Genomic DNA, 24,573 nt, shown 5'->3' with positions numbered 1-24,573 from the left:
ATCTTTAACTGGAGCTGAACTCCATCCTGGCTCTACAGTAAAAGCAACAGAGAAAAGCTGCATCTTTACCTAAGATGGGATCAGGTTTTGTGTTCTTCTGAAAATAAGACAAATTTTCTTACCCAATCCCCAAGTGCTTTACATCCACATATGGATTTTCCCAAGAAGTCAGGAAGGATTTTTACATGGCTGTTATGGTGAAGCAGTTAAGTTGAAGAGTCCTCTGAAAATAAAAATATGTTGAATTCAATAGGATTCAGTTTATATGATTAGAAGTTGTTGTGGTTTAAACCCAGCCATCAGCCAAGCCCCAGCAGCTGCTTGCTCACACTCCCACCAGTGGGATTGAGGGGAGAATTGGAAGGGTAAAAGCTGAAGAACTCATGGGTTGAGATAAAGACAGTTTAATAGGGAAACAAAAAGAAATCACACAAACAAAGAAAAACAAATAATTCATTCCCTGCTTCCCATGTGCAGGCAGGTGTTCAGCCACCTCCAGGAGAGCAGGGCCCCATCATGTGTAACTATGACTTGGTAAGAGACTCCATCATAAAAAGACAACCTCTGCTTCCTCATTCTTCCCCCATTTTATACACTGAACCTGATGTCACTGAATATCCCTTTGGTCAGTTTGGGTCACCTGTCCTGGCTGTGTCTCTTCCCAACCTCCCCTGAACCCCCAGTTTCCTCCCCAACGTAGCTGCACAAAAAGCAGAAAAGGCCTTGGCTCTGTGTGGGCCCTGCTCAGCAATAACAAAAACATCTCTGTATTATCAACACAAATCCAAAACACAGCTCCATACCAGCCACCATGAAGAAAATTAACTCCACCCCAGCTGAAACCAGCACATATGCCCACCAGATATTCTTTGCACATATGTGTAAAAATGAGCAGGGAAATGGAAAGGTTTGACTTGGCTCTGTATTTTGTATTGTTTGGTTTTAATCCAATAGTTTATAAAAAGGTTGTCTGAAGCATAAACCTGTTTATTAAACATTTGCTGCTTTCCCTGTGCACTTGAATCCATATTTTATGTTAAAGGTGAGTTTGTTTCAGAGCTGCAAAAGCAAAGCTATTGCTTTAGACATCGTAAAGCACCCGGTTAAGCACGAGCCACACATCATGAAGATTTGGTAGCATTCTGCATGTGCGCATCATCTGAAAAGCTAAATTAGAATTGAACAAACAAAACAAGCAAACAAACATCAACAACCAAAAAAAGATAATAAAACCTGAGGTGTAGGTTTTAGCAATTTAAGTCTCGTTCATCTTCAAACAGACTTAATGTGCTGTATTACAATCCAGCCAAATTACTTTCAGATCAGCATGAAAACAAATTCAGGTGCACAATGAGCTTAATTATGCTACAGAGAAAAGCATCACTAATAGCAGAAGGGGGCACTAGAAACTAGCTACTATATTTTCTGAATTTGTTTCTTCTTTTGCAATCACCTTAATATTTATGATATGTATTAAATAAATGCATGCACATAGTCTCATTTATTAATTAATTGCCTTTGCACTCTTTCCCAAGTTCTTACTGGATGTACTGGGATGTGCATCCCACCTTCAACCTTTACCTTTTGTGACTGGTGTTACTCAGCTGCTCTAAAGTTGTATAAGAGTTGGCCACTTCAGCAGGCCCAGCAGGGGTACTTGAACCCTACAGCAGTTTCCTTTTAGTAAAATGTGAAAGCAAGCTTGCATTATGAAGAAATAAAGAATTGCTTTCTAAATGAAAGCTTAACCCCTTAGAGGAACAAAAGCACTTGGAGCAAAGTACAAGACCAGCTGAAGGGGTGAAAGTTGAGTACCTGCAGCAGCATCCATACCTTATTGGAACTTCCCTTCAAAGAATCTTGAAAGTTCTCTAGAAGCAAGAAGGATCACTATCTCCTCTCAGTATAAACATCTCTGTCTTTCCCATGGTAAAAAGATCCTTTTTGCCTGTTATATTCAGCTAGTTTCACTGAAGAACTTTAATTATTCCAAGAGCTTTGTCATTTTTAGTTTCCTTTGATTGCAAGTATTATCTTAGGAAAGAAAACTTTTCCAAACAAAAGGCATTTAGAAAACAGTGGCTATCCTGTTATCCTAGCTAGTTTAGAGTTACAGCTGTATGGGTTTTTAGTCTTGGTAATTATTTCAATTTCTTTGGCTTCACTCAATTTTGGTATTCTCTGGTCCATCATCATTCAAACACAAAAACAGGGAACTCTTTTTAGAGCCAAAGTAAGGCCCTCTAACTTGAAAATCTCTGTGCAATACAGTTTCTCTATGTTTTTTTTTTTCTTTGCTAATTTTACATGTCAAAGGATTCTTCCCTTCCTTTGAAAAGCCACAGACCTTTTCATGGGTCAATAGGTTTTAAAGCCAGAGATACCTTTTTCTATTTATTGTCTTCTGCCTTCTGTTAGCTAAAGGAAGATGTCCTATCCAAAATGGCAACACAAGCTAAATTTCATATTTTGACATATTTTACTTGGAACATTGTCTCATGTAAGGTGCCTGTGCCCATGGCAGGGGGGGTTGGAAGTAAATGATATTTAAAGTCCTTTCCAACTCAAACCCTTCTAGGGTTCTATGATTTCTGACTCTTCTCTTTATCTCAAATTTTCCATTATTAAATTTAAAGCTATTATGCTTTTCTTTTGAAGAAACACTCAGAAATCTTTACCTTTCCCAAGTGTCCTGAAATGAAATGAGAAAGGGAAGAAAATATGCTTTAAAAATTTATATTGAGGGGTTATGGTGGATGACCCCACAATTAGACGTTAAGAAAATGCTACAGTCATGTTGTCCTTTTAATGGAGGTTCTAATTCAGATCTTTTTTGTCCCTATGTAGAAGCAGGTACACAGGGACTCTGAAATGGATGCACGCAGGATCTGCTAAATGTGTTTCTAATTGTCTGAGTTTAATAATTGATAATATAGACAGAGCTCACAAATTTTTCTTTTATATAAAGAATAATTGTGCCTGAGTTTTGCCTAGTCTGAAATTACATGTGTGAAGTGCTCCAGGGACCAGCATATATGTGCCATGAAAGATCAATCCTCTTGATAAGAAGGAGTTAGAATATGCAATAACTTTTATTTATTTGGACTGTAGTGGCACTCAAAGAGCTAAAGCAGGGCTGGTGAGCCATGGTGACAGGTGATGGTCATTCTCTTCCCCATAAGGAAGCAGTAGAAGCTGTTGTCTACCCTCAGTCTTGCATCCTTTTGCTCTCATCTGAAAGCTCAGAACAGGACCTCTGGTGTTCCAGGCTACTCCCTCTAAGGTGATTTACCTTTCTTTTGTGCAGACCTCTCTTTTATCCCCTTTCTTTCTGTCTCCTGCACCTCAGGGAAGCAAAGAAGAGGCAGAAACAACTGCTTCAGATTTCTCTTATTTTCTACTCCAATTTGCTGGAAGAAGAAGGATTTTTCAAGGACTGAGAGTAGCAAAGGGCACAGGGCATATAAGTGATGTCTTAGGAGAATATAAGATCCTTAAATTTGGAGAAAAAAACAGCTTTGAAGGGAGGTGAGGTGAAAGCTGCATGTTGGGGGAATCTTCCAAAAAACAGAGGTCAGAGGGAATCAGAAGGAAAAGAGATGCATTTATGCTAAAATGTGATGGATGAGCAAGATGAGACACTGAGCAAGAGAATGAAGGAAAGAAAGAAATAACAGACAACTGTGAGTGTGTAAAATTCTTAGTCTGTGCTTTAGAAGTTGAATGATTATGATTAAAAAATGTGTCATAATCTTTACATATTTATAGAAAAAAGAGATTAAACTCATGGGCCAAAAATTAGGAAGAGTCTAGAAAATTAATAGAAGAAGAGAAGAACTGTGGAATACAGTAATAACATTTTTCTTTCTTCTGGATTTCCAGAAGAAGATATAAATGTGCAAAAAGTAACTGATAACAGGAAGCAATAATTTTAGCCAAGATGATTTATGTTTGCAGAAGTCAGGGTTAGGTTTGAATAGAAACCCATCAAAATCTAGATCAGAATTGTGTCAAAGGGCTGTGGATTCAGGTTCAGTGAACTCCATCTGTTGAGAAGCCTGATGAGAAGTGTTTTGGTTCAGCAAACAAACCATAACCCAGCCTTATGAAGTTCTTATTGTGACTGAGACAGAAAGAAAGGTACTTTCACAACATTCTGGATGCAGTCAAGTGTCCACAGGCAATTTGGAGTATTCACTGTGACCACCTTGACTCCCCTGCAGCGAGATTTGGTGAGGGGTTGAGAAGGGCAACCACTGAGAAAAAAAAAAAAAACCTCCTGAATGTTTTCCATGCTACTTGCTAGACCCAAAGATAATTTTGCAGGTCCCTCTTTCCTGGCATTGTTTTTCTGGGGTGAGCAGTAAGACATCACCTTTCAAGAGGCAAAGGGAAGCTCTTTTGTCCCAGTATTCTTCTGTGTGGGTTTGCAAGACTGTGCTCTTGGATCATCAAATAGATGTGCAATGAATGCTCAGGAGATGGATTGGGTTCTTCTGGGCTTATTTTGCTTTGTAAAGATGCTCTTATATACTAGCTTAGACAATACAAATAATACTGTGCTGGCAAATCTTCTGTGACTTTCTCAAGTGTGCCTGCATTGAATGCTATTATGTGTTTGAAATCACAAGCTTTTATCTCTCATTCGAAGGCACAGCAGCCTTTAATGTGTGTGGTCAGGTGCCTTCAATTGCTTTCTTTCAAAGCAGAGAATCAGCACTCCAGAAAATGAGACACAATTCCTATTTATGGGAATAACTCTGGATGAAAATGACTTCTCTGTTGTATTTCTGTACTAAAACTGGCTTCATGAAAAGAATTCTCTCCCCACTCACATCCCCTTCCAAGGAAATCAAAGAAATTCAGTGAAGCACAGGAAGCTGGATGCCAAATTAAAAAAGAAAAAATAGTTGTCACTATCATGGCCATCATCCTTAATTTTGTAAAAATCATAGGCAAAAGCTAGCCATGAAATTACGAAATCAGAATACAATCCACAATGGTTAATTTAAATGCAACATTAGCTCAGGAAAATGCATTTCCAGTAGTGAGAAAGTCTGTGTGAAATTACAGAAATGTAATAAATGGCACTGGTAAATGCACAGATTCTGATTGTGAGGATAAATGGCAGTGATGTAAAATATGATCCTAAAATGTGGATTAAAAAATAGCTATCATATTATGGCAGAAATTGATGATATTTGAAATTATTCATTTATGACAATTTAATAGCCATTAAAGCAAATCTAGAATTAAAACAGTGCTGGAAATATATTTGTGTTATGTTAAAGACATGCTCATAAGAAGTTTGTGAAGGGTTACTAAGTGGTTAATCAATTGCAGAAGACTGTTCCAGAGTTTCTTCTTTCTCATTTATATTATACCCTCAATAGACCATTATGATCCTTAGATCAAAAAGATCTTTAGATCATTGGTTTCTTTTTTGAGATAGTATCCTTTTTTCCATTCCTGAATTAGTCCCAGAGGCTGATGGTCTTACAAAGCTGAGCACAGAGAATTGTCACTTTGATACATTGTCATAGACTCTATAAATAATTACCCTATATTTTCAAATAAGGAGTCACTTAAAACAAAAGACTTCATGCTTCCATTAAAAAATGAACATATTCTATAATGAAAATTCAATATTTTATTCAAGAAATGTATGAACAAAGAAGACCAACATATCTCTTGTAAATGTATATTTCTTAACAAAAGTGCTTCTTGATCATGGATCTTAATAGTAATATTCCTTTTATATAATTCATTACCATGTAGAACTGAGAAAAATTCTGTCATTTTATCTCCTCAAAGGATGAATATGGATAATGTGAAGCAACTGCGGGAAAAAAAAAAAGGTCTTTCCTTTTATCAGAGGATGACATTTATGTAGACATAACAAAGACTTTGTTCCATTTTCCACTGAAAACTCTATTGGGATATTCTGTATAGTCATGGCAGGATTATGGGATTTAGGTTGTGAGTTGGAATTATGAAATTTAAGTTGTTCATTAGTTATAACAATGGGATATCTGTTTTCAGAGCTGTGCCTGTTGCACAACCAATGCACTCAGAGTCCTGCTGGCATGGTCCAAGAAGTTTCTGAACAGGTGGGATAATGGATTGTCTGGAGACAGCATCAAAAGTCAAAACCATGTGACTGATCCAACTTTTAGGATTAAGTATTGGACTGTTTGTTACAGGAGCTGTTCAGATGGGAATTTCAAACTACAAATTTCATCTGAGTCAGCTTCTGCTGCATCAGGACCACTTTATACATCTAGGTAGGCTGAGTGAACTCCTGGGTAAACTAAGCCAAAGATTTTTTACATAATTTCTGCTACAGGAGTGTTGTGCATAGATAATATCATTGAACATAAACAATAGAAATATTTGCTTGCAGACCTGGTAATACAGGAATATAGGACAGTCTTTTTTTTATGCAGTTAAGATATTCAAGGCTTTTTTTTTTTTTTACATTTTTAAGGTGTATTAACAACCAAGAGTTGCATATGCCCTGGGGTTCTCATGTCAGTTGGGCCATCTGGATTGTAGGAACAGAGCAAAATAGTGATTTGGGATGACTTTCCTGATTTGGGTCAAGATACTGATGCAAGGACCCTCTCTTGTTACAGGGGTTCCCAGGTCACCATCAGACATCATATAGATTTTTGGGCAAATTAAATTGTCATGGCATTACCCTCTGCCAGAATCCAAACAAATTTATCTCTCCTTCTAGCCCCTTCTCTCTTTCTTTCTCTCTTCTTCTCTCTCTCTCCAGTTTTTGTACCTGTGTAACAGTTCTGATCATTCATATGTAAGTAAAAAAATATCAGTTCAGGCTAGACTAGGTATTGAGACAAATGATTGTACACAGACAATGAAAAACCTCATGAGAGTGTGCTGAAAGAGCTTGGCTTATTTAGCATAATAAAACAAAAGACTCTCAAGGAATATAACTGTGATCTATAAATATGCCAGGGGAATAAACATTCGTGAGAGACAAGTACTGCTAAAGCACAATGTTTTTACATAGCTACTGTAACATAGCTATGACTAGACAAATACTGAAAGCTAGACATTGATCCCCATGGAAGAAATGAGACATAAAGAATATTCTGATAAGAGTAATGTGTGTAAAGAATATGGGAATTGTATACTGAAGCTATAGGTTTATGTAAGAGAACACATGATGCATGCCTGGGACAGAAAAACACTGGTCTTCATGGTCCAGGAAGTCCCTTACTTTCCAATATTCTATGTTTCTTTTTCAAACTATGAGAGAATGACGGTCTTTTATCTGTTGGATTATCTTTTCCACTACTAGATTGAGGCATGTAGTGAGCACCATCAGTGCTGTACTTTGTGATTTGCAGCCTAAAACACAGGCCTACAGGGTTTTTGCCATTTGAATAATTGTCCATCTGGACACATCACCAGCCATGGTAATGCGTACTAACAGCTGTGGTTCCTGAATTTGTGTACTGAAAATAGGGTGGGTTCAGAACCATTCAAAAGCTGAAGAGGACCATCTTTCAGTTCAAATTCAACCACAGTCTGCATGGACTTGATCAACAACATTTCATATAATAAAATTTCTATAAGCAAAGAAATCACTGATTTCTGGTGAAATGGTGTTATACTTATCTATGCTGGTGATCTTAATTTAAAATTTATTCAATGATTTTAACAAAGTTATCAAATTACTTAGAGGATTCATTATGCTTCAGCTGCATTTGATACTTTCATTTAGGCAGGGCTCTCAGTGCTCCATCAAGCTGTCCTGCTCTGCAAGTCACTTATTGGTACTGTTTGTATGAGTATAGTGAAAGTCTGCATAATGCAGAAAGCATAACAGGAGTCTGCAGGTCCTGTCTGGATGTTTTAATGATACCTCTGTTTGGCTAGACTCATTCATAATGCCACCTGTGAAGTGGGAAACATCTGCAAGATGGATTTTTCAGGAAAAAAAAAAAAAAAAAAAGAAGTGTTGCTACTCTTTTAAAAGTAATTAAACTGATTTCCTGCTTTTTGGCAAGGTCCCTAGCAAAGAAAAAAAATTACAAATGAAATAAACCAGCAGCTGAAGGTAATCACAAGTCACGTGTGAACAACGCTGTTTTGTCAAAGAGTGTCTTTAATAATGACACTCACTCAGATTTCAGCAGGCACTCATCAACAGCATAGGAGTCTTATTAAAAGCAATCACAGTCTTTTTGCTCATCTCTCTGAACACTCTTCACTTCAATAAGCTTCAGTTCAGTCCAATTAGTCAGTGCAATTTAGTTTGTTCTATGCAAGTCACTGGGTTTTAATTGAGTCCAATTAGGCACAAATCAATAAAAGTCAATCCAAACTAATTGTCTTCTATGCAAATCAATAGGATTCAATTAAATTCAATGAGGGTCTTAGTCACTCTAATGACTGACCTGTTCCCCCTCTTCAGTCATAAAAAGAGGCCACACATTGTTCAGTCTGGGGGTCCTTGACAAGTATATTCTTTTATTGAGGGGATATAAATCATTAGGGGAAGTATAGTGAAAAAGATATGGAACTGGGTTATCCTTTTCCCATTTCTCACTCTTCAACAGTGAATTTTCTGCAGTGAAATCTTCTCATTCAGATTATGCAGAGGGTTGAATGAATGTGCAAATTTAGACATACCTACATGGAAACTGAGCTATGCAGTCACAGAATTTAAAATTTGAAGAATGTATTTACTCTTATTCACAATGTTTATTTTTAACCTAGAAATTTCTCATGATTTTAAAATGTGATTGTGCTAAAATGAGAAGTTAGCTGTTAGCCATATGTTTAACTTACAGCAGCCTTCTGAGGAGTTAATCCATGGAATAAGAAGTCTTCCAATATAGACATTATTACACAGTTCTACAATGTGTATTACAAAGAAAGCCTCACTATAAATAGAGGGGGGAAGGTATACATTATGATAATTACATAATCATTGAGATATGTGCTGGTTTTGGCTGGGATAAAGTTAATATTCTTCATAGCAACTCATGTAGTGCTTTATTGTGAATTTGTGACAAGGACAGTACTGAAAACACAGTAATGTTCTAACTCTAAAAATATAGTTCAGCAAAAGCTCTGCACAAAGTCTTCCACCATTTGAGCATGCTCACAGTTCAAAAGTGGGGTGTTTTTGCACTCAGATAGAATTTGATAAGTTTTGATTTGTGTCCATTACCTTGCATCCTGTCAGTCAGCAGAATCTTGTTCCTTCTCCTTCATTCCTTCTCCTCAGTTATTTATACATGGGGATAAGATCCAGATGAGCTTTCTCTCTTCAAACCTACATAGTACCAGCTCCTTCAGCCTTTTTTCATATGATAATTCTGATAGATAGCAAGAATAAATTATGTAACTAAACTTTTTTATGGTATTACTTCATGCAAATAGCTTCTTTAGAACCACATTTCTGACTTGTGTTTAGGAATCCAAAATTTTCTTTTTGCAATCAGTACCCAATTAACACTCATTAAAGACCTGTATTTTTGGGAAAATTGAAAGCAGAAAACATATGAAAAAGGAAGTCCATGCAGGTTTTCCTTACAGTTGACTAAGTATCCTCTATATTTAAGATATGTCTAAATCTGCAAGACTGCTCAGAGGCAAACAATGTGGTTTAGTGGAAGGTGTCTCTGCCCATGGCATGGAGGTTGGAACTAAATGATTTTTTAGGTAATTTCTCACCCAAACCATTCTATAATTCTATTATCCTGTTCTTGGTGAAGAATGTGGCCTGAGGACTAATGCCCCACACAGTCCAGGATCACTTTGGAAGGGACATTTGCCATGGAAGGTGATGATTAATGGCTTCACTTGTTTAAAATGTTGCTGTGCTGTGAAGCACACCCTCCTTGGATGGTGTTGATGGTTAGGATGTGGGTACCTCATAGCTCCAGCTGTGCTAAGATGTGCTCTCTAAACAGTCTTAGGGCCTGGGATAGAAAAGGTGGTAACTCAATCCTTCAGGCACCTCTGAAATTCTCTTTCTATTCTGGTAATGCTCTCTCTGAGGTGTGCAGGCTGCCTGAATCCAGCAAAGGTTGGGTCAAGCCCTTTGTAGGGATGGAGCTGAGGGAGAGGCAAGGTGCAAAGCAGGCGATGCTGAACCTGTGAATGAGAATGGAAAGCTGCATGTGTCATACAAAAGGCATGTAAAGGTAGATTGAATAATGAGAAATTAAGGAGAGATGTTGATAAACCAGCAATGAAAATCTAGAACAGCTGCACAGCAAACCATCCCTTAACTTCAACAGTCAAGTAGATTTTCCTTCCAAAAGATCCATATAAATACTTCTTAAAACTGAGGAGAAAACAGGAAAGGTGACAGAATAAATAACTTCTGGATTAAAAAGCAACTAATTATTAACAAATTAAATCCTATTTCTGCTAAAAATCTGCTTTAATTTTGTTCACTATTTTGAAATATATTAGTTTCATATGGTTAAATAGATCTTGTGGTCTATTATTTTTATTTGTGCATTACATGTCTATATGTGTTCCTCTAAAAACTAGTATAAAAATAAAATTTTGTAGAGAGTTCATCGAACTGAGGTAGCCTTTGAACATGGAATAAAATAGTAGAGATACTTCCTTGATTTCAGACTAAAAATTTTGTTAGATTCTTTAAGATATTTGGTAATCTTAATTCTTCATGTCCACAATACTTATGTTTTGAGGAAGATATGATATTTTTTTAATTGCATGAGCATAACAGGGGTTGTCTGGGGCAGTTTTAAAGCTTGGAAATAGAATCTGAATGTAGACTAAAGCATATAGGTACAGAATAGTAGACAGATTTGTTTGGGCAGCTTAACCCCAATCCTTTCTTTCTATGCATTTTGCCATATGTATCACATGCAATCAACATTTTGAAGACATTAAAAACATCCCTGATGTCATTCAATGTTTGACATAAATTAATCAGCTTATTCATAAAGAGTGAAATTGTCCTGGCATAGCACAGAATTGAAACAGGTTTGAAGTGCAGAGATCTGGCATAATAATTGCTATTTTGATTGGAAAAAAAAATACGTGTATATAATGAAAGCACAACCCCACCTTTTTTAAATGTTGGAAATGTGTAGTTAGTTGGCTTCTTAGATAGCAGCAGGACAAGGACAAGTATTTAAAAGTCTTCAATTAAGCTCTGCAGTGCAGTTTGTAAAGTGTAGCTGGAAATGTAGTGCTCAGTTTGTGGAGTGGCTTTCACGTGGTATCAAATTGCAGTATGGGATCAAGCTACTTATGTCAACACATTGGAGATGAGATTTTTCAAAGTTGTATCATATCCTAAATGTCTTTCAAGCTTGAAATAAATTAGAATGTTTTTGTTCTACACAAAAGGGAGTCACAAGTAGAAGTGAGATGAAAATTTCTGCCCTAAAGCTTCATAAGAAAAAAACTCTGTTTCCCAATTTTTTCCCATCTGTACGTCTCCAACTTCAAAGTGCCTTGTTTTCCATAATATAAATTTCATCTTTATACTGGATTGTTCTTGCTCATGCTGAGTAGTAACTATTTCTATGTTTCTACTGATGTCAACATCTTTGTATGAGACTACAATACCACCTGACTTCCTGCAGGGATGATGTTATAACCTAGGTATGCAAATATAAAAATGGTCTTCAAATTATTATGATTTCAAGGCATTTTAGTAAAAAAAAAAAAGGTAGATGTTATCTTTTTTTAAATTCGTTTCTGCTACAGACACATATTTATTAAGAGGAAAAATGGATAGAGGCTTTCTTAACCTTAAATGTCCTCAATGTTCCACCATTTCAAGTGCAGCTTACAAAAGTCTATTCTCAATTTGCAAAGTTTCTGTTAAAGTAGATGTTCAAATGCACAACCCAGTGGAGTTAAACGGATATGGAGGCAATACTTGTCCTAGATGTTTCTTGAATTGATGGGTAGACCTAAAAAAATATATATAAAAAGACACAAACTATTTCTAACTATATAATTCAAGAATGCACATAAACTTGGAAATAAGAGCTGGAGGAACAGCATAACAAAATCAAATTAATGCCTTATTGAAATACCATGAAAATTCATCATATACATAATTAGCAATTTTATACTATATAAAAGGGATTGTAAAAAGGGCAAAGTGCCAATGACTAGACTGATAAGGGAAAGAGCTACTAGATTCACCATAGGTATGACTAGTCCAGGCTCTGAGCAACCTCGTCCAGTGGAAGGTGTCCCTCCCTGCCCATGGCAGGAATGTTGGAACAAGGTGATCTTTAAGGTCCCTTTCAACTGAAAACATTTCATGATTCTATGACACTACCGTACTTATTCCAGTGCCAAAATAAATCATAACAAATAGGTGTGAGTTGGACCAAAAACTTGCAACTTCATATTTTGTGAACAGAGAGGCCACCCCAGATGATACTTTCTCTGAGCAATCTCTCAGCTTCCAGGGGTTTGCTGCTAAGGATTTTCCTGAGTAATGGTGGCTACCTTGCTGCTTCATCTCCTGAAGCATTCCTCCTCCGTGATCTTCAGCAGCACCTTTTAATCTGTAGTCTAAGAAGTTCTTTCAGATTCTGCACAAAATCAGTCACAATACAGTTCTTATTCCAGTGAGCTCCAATTACTCTTCTTTCTCCAGAGCAGTCCTATCAGATAAGTGTGAGGTGATTTACTGCCCTCTGCATATCCCTATAAAAAGTTTTTAGTAATCATCTAATTCTATTGCTTAATTTCTCTACTTCTTACTAAATTTTCAATATATTGCTTTTTATACTCTCCAATCTATTTTTTTCTGTAATTTAATCCAATATCTGCTATTATTTCCACATTTTTCATCAGTTTCATGCTGTAGAGCACATTTTGTTTCCTTGTGTTTCCCCCTCTTTTTTATTTGATATTTCTAATTAATTAGTGAATGAAGATGGTAGTTTGGAAAGAAAAATAAAGTTCTCATTACTGGAGATGTTAAAGGAAAATAAAAGCTGCCTAAGACCTTCTGATTAGTTGAATGATCCATAAGGGTGGATTTCACAATTTAATTTCTTTTATCTGGGAAAAAAAAAAAAAGGAAAATAAAATGATAACATATTTAAAGAAGCAATCAGCAAAAGTGTGTTTGAGAAGTTAATAGAATATTCATAGAATAACCATAGAATGGTTTGGGTTGGAAGGAACCTCAAAGACCATCCAGTTCCAACCCCCTGACATGGGCAGGGACACCTTCTGCTAGACCAGGTTGCTCAGAGATCTATCCAGTCTGGCCTTAACACCTTCAGGTGTGAAGCATCCACAGCTCCTCTGGGCAGCCTAGTTCAGTGCCTTACCACCCTCCCAGTAAATATATTTTTTTTCCCAATATCTAATTTAAACCTACCCTCTTTCAATTTGAAACTATTTCTCCTTGTCCTATCACTCCAGGCTCTTGTAAAACTTCGCTCTTCATTTTTCTTGTCAGCTTCTTCAGGTGCTGGAAGGCCAAAATTTGGTCACCTCAAAGCCTTCTCTTTTTCAGGCTGAACAATCCCAATTCTCTCAGCCTTCCTCATAGCGGAGGTGCTCTGATCATCTTGGTGGCCTTCTTTGGACTGGTTCCAATGGCTTGATATCATTACTGTGATGGGGACCCCAGAGCTGGATGCAGTACTCAATTTTGTCACTGAAATTTCCTCATCCATAAATCTGCCTTAAAGGTAAGAGGATGTGTGCAGTAATCTTGGAAGGGTGGAAGGCACGGTTCAACCAGAAGGAAGGATGGGAGGAGGGAACTTTTAAATTCTCATTCTTCCAAAGCAGAATGTTTCATGACACCAGCAAACATCCTCTAAAATTCTATTTTATTTCTTTTCAATATTTCTCTGGAGTTGTCTTGTAATCTAATGTCTTTTGTTAGTCTGAAGACAATTCAGATAAGGGCGGGGAGAGTCTGAAGTATGTGAGAATAGGTCTATAGCTCTATAGTACATCTATAACATTTGTTTAGAGTGTTAGCAGATAAGTGGAGGAAAAGTTGGCACTTACTCTTATAAAGAATTTTCCTTCTGTTTCATAAAGAAAAGGAAGCATGTAGAACCCAAGTTCCTCAAGTTGAGAATGGAAATAACCACGACACTTACTGAAAAACTGAAAGGTTGCAATACTTAGAATTGGTAGAGGATTCAAAAAGAAGGCTTGGACAAAAGACTGAGGAAAAATGGATAGACCAAATCAACAGGCACTGATGACTTATTTATAATTTATTTTATTCTTGGAAGTTAGATTTGTATTATTAATAGTAATAAAGTTTTTGCCTAATGTCTTAATGTCTTCAATAAATTCACTAGTTCTTTAAAGAAGATGCAATTTCTCTAACGACTAAACCAAGGGAATAGGGACAATTTGGCTGAGATGAGCATAAGTTTTTTTTTGGACCATGAGATTCGCTTTACACATAGTGTTGCAAAGGTAGCTCCCAGCACACTTTCTGAACCAAATCACTGCCATGTCCTCATAAACTATAGATCTCACACATCCAGTTTGTTTCCCTCTCATTCTTTTTTTAGCTGGATCTATACTCAGGGAAACAAGGTATGAAGTATGGATTACACAAAGCCAGAATCTCCTCAGTTAACTCATTTGGCTTCTTCCCCAATCTTTTTTGATGTGTCAGTGGAACAAATGGGATGTTCTGGCCTGCACAGCAGTCAACAGAAGACATTTGTTTGAATTCTGATTTTGGCAAACATTACTATCAATGTGGCTTGGGGATATAAAAGATGTCTGGTAACACTAGCTGTATTTTGTTAGGGTCACCTCCAATGGTGGTAATTGAGCCAGCTCCATTTAATAACTGTTTAATTCTCTTCCCCTTTAGTGTCACATTGAATCAAAAGTTCTCATTTTTATTTTCTTTATGCTTTATTTCAAAGCTAAATGGACTGTACATATTACTTATCTTAATCCTTCATGGAACTAGTGCAAATTGACATTTTCCACATCCCAGGGTAAGACAAAGATTAATTAAAACCTCATGCTGGCCCATTATCCTCCTGTATTAATTTTGCTTATAATTCCCATGAATTTTTAGCTAAATTTAAAATTATTCATTTTCCAAATATGAATAAATCCGAGCATCAGACTCTCAAAAAGACAAAAAGCCTCAGGAGGCAACCATGCATTGGTAATATGCATGACCAAATGATGATAGGAAATTTCCCAAGACATCCAGTTCTCTAGCAAATCCCAGGCCAGTTTTGCAGAGTTCAGATAAATAAAGACGAATGCCCAAACTTCTAATTGCTCATCCAATTAAAGACAGTGAATCATAGTCATATTCATCTTAAAGGATTACCAGGAAGAAAAAAGCAGTGGAGTTGTGGGGAAAGGTGAATGGGAAATCACTCTTATGGCTCCCTGTTTTCCACATACTACAATTTCATCTTATATGGAAGGACACTGTATTATTTATTTGTGTGTGTGTTTTTGTGTGTCTTCTCAACCATAACAAACACACCCAGTAAAAGAATATAATTTGGAATGAAGATTTTCACAAGAGCACTTTTTCTTGAGGACAATTGAGGAGGTAGGAAAAGATGATGCAGAAATTTGGCTGTTGCCACCTTGGACTTTTACCACTTTCAGTATTGGCTGTAACTCTGAGAAAATTTATTTTGATTTTGGTAATAATTATTAAATAGAAAAATTAGGTAGCCTAAAAAGAACAGAAAAAAAATGTTGCAAGTAAATAAAGTATCTATAATACTCTGGAGGTTGAATTGTAAGTATATTCAATTCAGAATTGCTAGAAGTTTGAAGAACTACACATAAAACATGTTTTCCTTCAAGCACCTGACCATACTACAGAAATCTTGGCTTCCACTTTTTATACAGTTTTGTGTGTTCTAAAATACTCAAGAAACACTCAGAGGCACCATCCCACCACCTCTTTAATCCTACCTGAGATAAAATCCCTACTAGAGATGTGGAGATGTCTCCATTCCTGATTAGGGTAAGTCCAACAAGCCCTGTGCTGTGGAGGGACTCTGTTACCCACTTCTCTAGTAACCGTGGGCAGATGGAGAAAATACAGGTGTGGAAATTCTGATGAGGGTGGCACAGAGCTGGAAAGGGCACAGGTCCTTTCCTTCCACATTGCAGGGAGAGACAGGTGCTGCTTATATGGAAAGGAAAACATGGGCCACATAGAGAAAGTCAAAGTTTTACACTTTTCTACTTTTTTTTTTTTAATCTGTTTTAGTTCCTACTCTCCATCACTATTTTCACCTCGTCTATTGCTTTCTATATCCACAGATTAGTGACATATTTTCCCTTTGGACTCACATTGCATAGGAGGAACACAAAACAGGATCTTTGTTCCAAAGAGGAAAGGAAAAGTACAAGCCAGTACACCCGCTTGTAACCTGTCAGAGAAGTAGAGTTCACCTTGCCCACATGCTCATACCACGTCCAACTGCAGGAGGCAATGTCAGCTTTATTATTCCTCATGAAAAATCTAGAACATATTTATGAAAATCTAGAGGCATCTGTAATTTGTTATAATTTTTTAGTTTTTTTTTCATGAAAGTTTATTCATTCACAGATTGTCTTTTCCCATAACTCTTACTGTCCTTCTGTATTACTCTTTTGCTTATATGGTTTGTCGCCCTGTAGCATTACCACAACATGCTGTTATTAAAAGCTAAAAAATGTTATAATTAGTTTAGAATGGAGAATAGAAGATGCAAATCTGATCATGTTCACATTACATCACTTGTAAAAGTGTGTGATGAACTGGATTGAATAATATAATTATACAAGATTTCCTGCCATGTAATTACACTCCCCTGAAAAAAGTCAATTTATACGTCAATTTCTAATGTTTGAAACAGTGAATAACTGTTTCAAAATGCATTTTTATTATTAAAAAACCTCTGTAATCAGAAAGTCAGGAATAGGAAAAAGTTAAATAGGTTATTTAATACTATTTTTAATATGTTTTCTACACCTTTCTAATTTATAAAATATTTTCTTGTCACTATGCTAGGTAGTTCACAGAAGGAGAACATATAATTTATTCTGTTACACAGGGCCAGCAAAACCCTTTATTCTTGCTTTAATTCTACTCTATTCTTCACTGCACATCACCACTGTCTTACTGGGTTTTTTTCCTAAAAATTAGTGAAGCAGTGTCATTGGGCCTTTCCAATTCAGAAGTTCATACTGCGTCTTTCTTTTCCATTTTCTAAAAAAAAAAAAAATTAAAAAGAGTATGTGGCAAAGGTATTTTCTGGTCAAGTTGTTGTTAATACTATGAATACAAGTTGTTGTTAATACTGTTGTTAATGCTGTTGTTAATATTAATACTGTTAATATGAAGGATATAGTCCAATAGCCCATTTCCAACCAGGAATGAAAAACTTCAAGCACTCTTAAAGTTCTACTGGTAGAGCCTGAAGAACTGTAATAATTCCCTGCCCTGCATGTTCTGACATTCAAATCCACCTACTCACACAGTAGGACATGACTGGAGGAGCATGTAGGATCACAGGTTCTTTTTCTGTGCATGGACACAGCATTTCTTTAAGAAATTAGTTGGAAATTCAATGCTGCTGGAAGACCTATTGTCTTTCTGTGCAGCATGGTAGGAACTTGTCTGCCACAAGGGAGAAAAAGAGGGAATTGCAGGAATAAAAATTCATAGGGCATCAGGAACACTGTAAATGACAAACGTAGCTTCAGGGAAACAAAAAAAAAAAAAAAAAAAACACAAAAAAAAAAAAAAAATCCACAAAAATAATCTTCAAACCAAAACCACAAAATCCCCATAGATTGTTCAAAACATTTTCCCCTTCTGTACAGAGATCCCTACTTTTCAATTTTAATCAATTTCTTGGATAAATAAACTGCTTTTCTTGTTAAGGCCTTTGTAACTAATTTCTTTCCTTTGTAGTAATTATTCATCTGTATAAAATTTTAGAAAATTATGATAAAGAAGAACAATGTCACTCGGGTGAGGATGCTTTGAATAAAATTGTATTGGCAAAGAACAACACTGGTAAAATTTAAAGCACTGCTATTAGTCAGCTGACCTGGCTGTTATTAACTCCAAGTCACTTGTGAACTGGATAATCTAAGCAATTATTAAAGCATGAATGTGAATTTAGCTAATGCCCTCATCCTCCACATCATTATCTTAGGCATAATCACCCTTTGGTCCTTGGATGTCTTTTTCATCTGACTGCAGAAAATCTCAGCGTGCTGTTTTCTTTTAATGGCAGGAATACAAGGCAAAATTCCCTGCTAACACAGATCCTATGTTTTGCAGTATTCCTCTGCCATATTTGGAGGTTTGTTATGCCATTAATTGAAAAAAGAAAATAAAAATATAAAGAATGCATTTTGCAGTAGCACTTTTGCACTGAAATATTTTAGGTCTATAACTAGACTTGTAAGTGCCTCATGTAAGCTGTGGAAAAGAAGACTTGGCAAAGACAGATTTATTCCATCAGGGAAGATTGTGAAGGCAGGTTGGATAAATTGACCTCTCCCAGTGACTGCCTCTTTTCAGTGATGTAGAAGGTTCCACGAGTAGAAAAGGCTCGATATCTGTGCTGGATGTTGAACCCTCTCTCAGCCTGCAGAGTGGGCTGAGTGAAGAGGCAAACGCTGTGCTCTCATCCCTGGCAGTGATCCATTGTGCAAGGAACTCTTTGCAGTCCTCCCTTCTGTGCCCCTGGGAACCTGGTTTGTGAGGTTTTCTTGGGAGTGACTTCTCAACTGTGTCTTAGTTCCTTTTATCACTGTAAGAATAATATCCATTACAGAGTTTAGGCTGTTCTGCTCTCCAGAAACATCCTTTCTTAACCAATTAACATTTCCTAGAATCATACAAGATAAGATAAAAAAGGAGCTGACACAACTGTAGATACACAAGTAATGTCTTGTAATTAATTTTTTAATTATTCGTATCTATATACATAAGTATAATGGCTGCTTGTACGTGTGTGTGTGTTGCTACTGTGACTGTACAAGTTGTGAATAAAAGAGAAATTAAATTTCTTTCAAATTCTGTGCTAGGAATTAATCAAAGGGTAACATATGTATTCCCATGTTGCTGTATTAGAGGAAAAAAAGGAAGGGAAGGGAAGGGAAGGGAAGGGAAGGGAAGGGAAGGGAAGGGAAGGGAAGGGAAGGGAAGGGAAGGGAAGGGAAGGGAAGGGAAGGGAAGGGAAGGGAAGGGAAGGGAAGGGAAGGGAAGGGAAGGGAAGGGAAGGGAAGGGAAGGGAAGGGAAGGGAAGGGAAGGGAAGGGAAGGGAAGGGAAGGGAAGGGAAGGGAAGGGAAGGGAAGGGAAGGGAAGGGAAGGGAAGGGAAGGGAAGGGAAGGGAAGGGAAGGGAAGGGAAGGGAAAAGACTAATCATTACTGCCTCAGATCCAGCCAGGTCTCAGATCCTGAACAGTCTGAGGCAGTGCAACAGGTCACTGGCCACACCCATGTCACGGTCTTTTATCTGCTCTGGTGTCCCAGAGGACAAGGTCGGGTTTTGGGTGTGCCAGTGGCTTGGTAGCCACTTTGGGGCTGGAACAGAGGCTCCAGTGGGTGTGGCATGCAGCAGTGCACTGACCCAACCATGCAGAACTTGTCCTGCCCCAACCCAAACACGCTTGAGTTGTTTTGAGCCATTCATCATCTCCTTATTCCTGCATTCAACAGCTCAGTAATGTATGAAAGAGGGAATTAATAAGTTACCTAAAATTAAATTATAGAATCATAGGGTGGCCTGGGTTGGAAGGACCTTTAAGAAGATCTGCTTCCAATCTCCTGGATTTAGGCAGGCTCACCTTCTATGAGAACCAGGTCACCAATCCCCATCCTGGGACTGGAGGCCAAGCCTGGCCTTGAACACTTCCAGGGATGGGGCATCCACAACGTCTCTGCTGTGAAATCTTATTTTGAGGACCTTTTTATTAATGACTGCATTCCTTATGTCTGATGACATTTGACATGTGCTAGAGTATACCCTGGGCCCTTGCTTTGTAGTAGTACAGGGGTAGTACAGGGGTCTTCTACAAGCAGAACTTGATACCTCTGTGTTTTGTACTTGCCAGTTCACATCTATCAGTTTAGGTACCAAAGGAAATTTCAGCTGCTTCTTGCTTTCCTGCTAACTGAGCTTAGTCTCTGATGAGCTGTGATTTTCCAGAATCATTGTTTAGCTTTAAAAAAAAAAAAAAAAAAAAAAAAAAAAAAAAAAAAAAAAAAAATTCTGTTTTCCTTGTAATTTTCCCCATCGTTGTTTTCTGTACTAAGACCCGTCCAATAGCACTGTTAACAGTGTTATGAATTAAACCTAAGCAAGAGCCAAGACAAGCCATTCAGTGCAGTTTTTGAATCCGGGGAATGACTTATCTAAGGACAGGCACTTTTTGTGATAAGCTATGGCATCTCACAAAGAAAGTCGATGTTGAAATATGATTCTCTAATGTGTTTTACTTACCACCAGCTGTCTATATCTGGGCAAACAGATCAATTTCCAAATGCCAACTGTATAGATATCTGTATATGAACCAACCATCTCCTATGGGTTAACTCCAACGGGCAGCTCAGCCCCACACAGCCCCTCACTCATTCCTCCCCAGGATGGGGGAGAGAATCAGAAGGGTAAAAGTGAAAAAACCTTGTGAGTTAAATCAAGGACAGTCTCGTAGTTAAATCAAAAGCCATACTGTTTTGGTCACAAATCCAAAACACAACATCATGAAAGTTACCATGAATAAAGCTAATTCTATTCCAGCCAAAGTTAGCACATTGTCCTATAAAATCTGTGGAGAGGACTGACAGAGTAGGGAGCAGTTGACACATTTAAGCTGAGGATTAGGATTCCTTCCATGACCTGTATAAGGAACCTATATAATTAAATTGCCAAAATATTTGATAAAGTCAAAATTATGCTACATTGCATATATAAACTATTTTCCCAAGTGAAGACGGAGCTGTTGTGGTTCTGGATCTCACCCATGTTTTTATGTAGATTTATGAGTGTAGGTGGCTAGAATTGCATGAGATGTTTCTGTTCCAAAACTACAGAAATCTTGGTATATATAGCTATTCACCTCCTTGTGCTCAGTTTTCAAACAGTGTAGAAAATTAGGTAAAAATCTGCTGCCAAGATATCATTATCTATGTTGAATTAAATAGCTTTTAGACTGTCTTATAATGACAGAGTATATCACCTCTGTGCTATTTTTTGATTGCAATCTTGTTCCTTGATACTGGTATGTATGGTCCAATTTCATCTAAAACTTGACTCCAAGGAAATTGAAATCAACATTGTTAATGGAATAGATCTTTTTTAAAAGTCAGTTATTAAGAATTTATTTGATGACAACAAAAAATAGTTTTTGTGCTGTCAATTTTCCTTAAGATTTATTGACTTGCTCAAATATCATTTGAGAGAAAAACAAATATGTTTCAGATCTACCAGAGGTTTGGAATTTATAGCTACTTACATCGATCAGAGATTTAAAAGAAAAATGAAAACTGCAGAACAAAGGAACAGTGGCACAAATAGCTCCTAACAACCTAAATGATTTAGGCCACAATAAAACTGCTTGATGCAACAGAGCGTATGATCAAAACTTTTAAAAAAAAACCTTCTGGTTTATCTATCTGTTGAATAAAAATGCAGATTTATAATAATATCCTCAAGTCTACTACCCTTTTTTTTTGTCTAGAAAATCTTGTGCCTACTGTAGGTTGTGTTTTTCATTGGCATGTCTAATGTGAGTGTCTGAGTTGGGATTCTTGGAAGAACAGCATAGATACCTTATTTAAACAACTTACTCATGACTCTCTGCAAAAGGCTTCTAAAATTACTTTCTCAGCATTTAGTTGGTGTTATTCCCACAATTTTAAATGCCTAGAGATAATTACACTCTTGTATTTAGTTTATTACACCATCCCAGACCATTATGAGCAACAGAAGTTGGGGAATTCATACTGGGATTTAGAACTTCAGAACATTCATACCCAGGTTTTCTCTTTAATGTCCATGAATTCTTGAATTGTGACTGAAAGTATTCAAAAAGTAGTTATTGTTAAATGTCATTATCTCCAAATGAAAATATTATACACCAAAATTCATAGTGAATTGAAAGATAAATGTTTGGTAGCTCACAATAAAGCTGGGCTTGGATATCTCATTTGAACCATGATGGATGACTGTGGATTTCACAAACATGGTGCATTTATGTAATGCCCTCACTGATTTAAAGGCAAGAAAATGTACACTGAGTGAAGATATGAACCTACCATCTATTGAAGTATTAGTGAGGCAATGAGAAAGACTAAAAGCAGATTTAGTTAAGTGGACTTTTATTTGGGTTATTCAGGGGCTTAACTGTGAAAAAAATAATACACTTACAATAATTGTTCCAGTGGAAATGGTCATAAATATAATTTGGCAGGACACCTTGTGAGTAAGATGCTGATCTTTTTCCATACTCTGTCACTTTATGGTAGTTATACACATGGCAGTTGAAATGCTTGTAGGGTGAACTATTATTCAATGGGGATAAAATATCTATGTTAGTGAGTTCCTCTCCTTTGGGAATGGGACAGCATTTTGCTGTTTTCAGATAGCAATACTGCTCTGTGTTCCTGTGCTTTGAAGCCATCAACTATATTTTTATACATCACAGACGTCTGATCCTCATAGGGTAGAGATTTTAAAAGGTTCATGTTTGATCAGTCCTTGACACTTCTGCTCACACAGCTACCAGAGATATCAATTAGTGTTTTCTTGTGACGAGGACCTTCCCTAGCAATATATTCTACTGGTAATCATTATTCAGGCTTAAAAACAGTTTTGTTCTGGGCCTGGGATTTAAAGAGCCACTTGAGTTCTAATTTTGTCTTGTATGATAGTACTGCAATCAGGTCCTGGTGAGGGAATTTTATTTTAATTGATCAGCATTATTACTAATAATAATAGATTTATACAATTTGGTTTTTAATGAGGCACAAATCAGGCAGTCATTCTGTGCAATATAACTCCTGGTCCCTAGATAGCTGCCTTTCATTTCAAAAATATGGAGAAAAAAATCCTAAATTCTTCTCTAATAAGTTTCCTTCTGTTCATTAACAATTTATTTGTTCATTTTTAAGAAGAATACATTTTAGATTTCATTCCTTCTTTTCTTACCATTGTAATAAAGACCTAACATTATGGTCATACTTTGAAAATAATATTACGTATTTGATTCTAGTTGCTAATATATTTCTGAACTATTCATTTTAATAGAGATTATTAGTGACAGCAATAACTAGCTGGGGGAAAACCTGAAAATAATTGTTGATTGTGTGTCATGGAAGTGATAAAAATCTGAAACAGTCCTTTTTCTAAAAGGTCGTAATATTTGACATTTACTTTCAATCAGAAATAGGTGAAGAGTACATAACAGTAAACAGGAAATTTGATGTGATTTAAAAAAAATATCACAGGAAATAGTTCTGAAAAAGATATTTGGTATTCATGTAGTCAGCTGTAAGGGAATAGGGTATTCCCCTGCACCCAGGAGGATCAGTGCTACTTAAACCATACTATTTGAAACTTAATTTAACTTTTCTTTTAATTCATGGTTGACTTTGGATGCAGACACATACTTTAATGATGAGAAGTTAGGGATAATCCCAATTTAAAATTAAAAACCCCCCAATGTTCCAATTTAATTATCGCAAATTGCTTCAAGACACTGAAACTATTTTGCTCTGCTTTCTTAAAAAAAAAAAAAGGAAAAAAAAGAGCTTATGTTTCATACATATCTATGAGAAGTGTATTTTGCCATAATAACATTTTTTATGATGATGAAAATAAATCTCCAGACATTATTTCTGAAAGTTTACTAATTGACTTTAATTATCTGTGTGCTTTGAGTGGGAAGTTTTTTGTCTTTTTTAAAACAAATAAACAACAACAAAAAAAAGGTTAAGCAGAGAAGGTAAACTTTAAATTCTTCAAGAATATAACTTGCTATTGTCTCTGCTTGTGTTCCCAAATAGGGAAAGACGTTGCCATTCCCTTCTTTATGATTGTTGGAGACCTGCTGGAAAGGTCACTTCGTCATTGTGTCACAGGCCCATATCCCTCTTCCTTTTCTTAGGGATGCCCCAGGTCATCTTCCTCTGAGACCCAGGTTGTTTTTTCTCCCTTTCCCAAATTAGGCCTTTTGGGAGATATTTTTACAAAACAGCCCTTTATTAACAGCCTTGCGCTGGTTGGTCAGCTCTGAAGCTCTGACTCTATACACAAACTTCTTTTCCTTTCACCAAAAACTTATCAGAAATTGCACTCCTTTATTTTATTAATGTTTAAAACTAAAGCACTATCCCTTTGGTATAGTTCTTGTATGCTTATATCACATGGAATGAGCAGAGAGGGTTTGGTATTTAGAAGAAGACAAACCAAAATTTCATTTTTCCATGTGCAGATGTGCAGAGTGATGCCTCTTTGGCCCTTCAGCTAAGCTTTAATTCTAGTTGTATTAGGACCTTAGTAATGTAGCCACATAAACTATGTTGCTAAACCTTCCTA

This window comes from Vidua chalybeata, chromosome 1, assembly GCF_026979565.1.
Source record: "Vidua chalybeata isolate OUT-0048 chromosome 1, bVidCha1 merged haplotype, whole genome shotgun sequence".
Taxonomy (NCBI): Eukaryota; Metazoa; Chordata; class Aves; order Passeriformes; family Viduidae; genus Vidua; species Vidua chalybeata.
The sequence above is the reverse complement of the archived record's forward strand: the minus strand, read 5'-3'. Positions refer to the sequence as shown.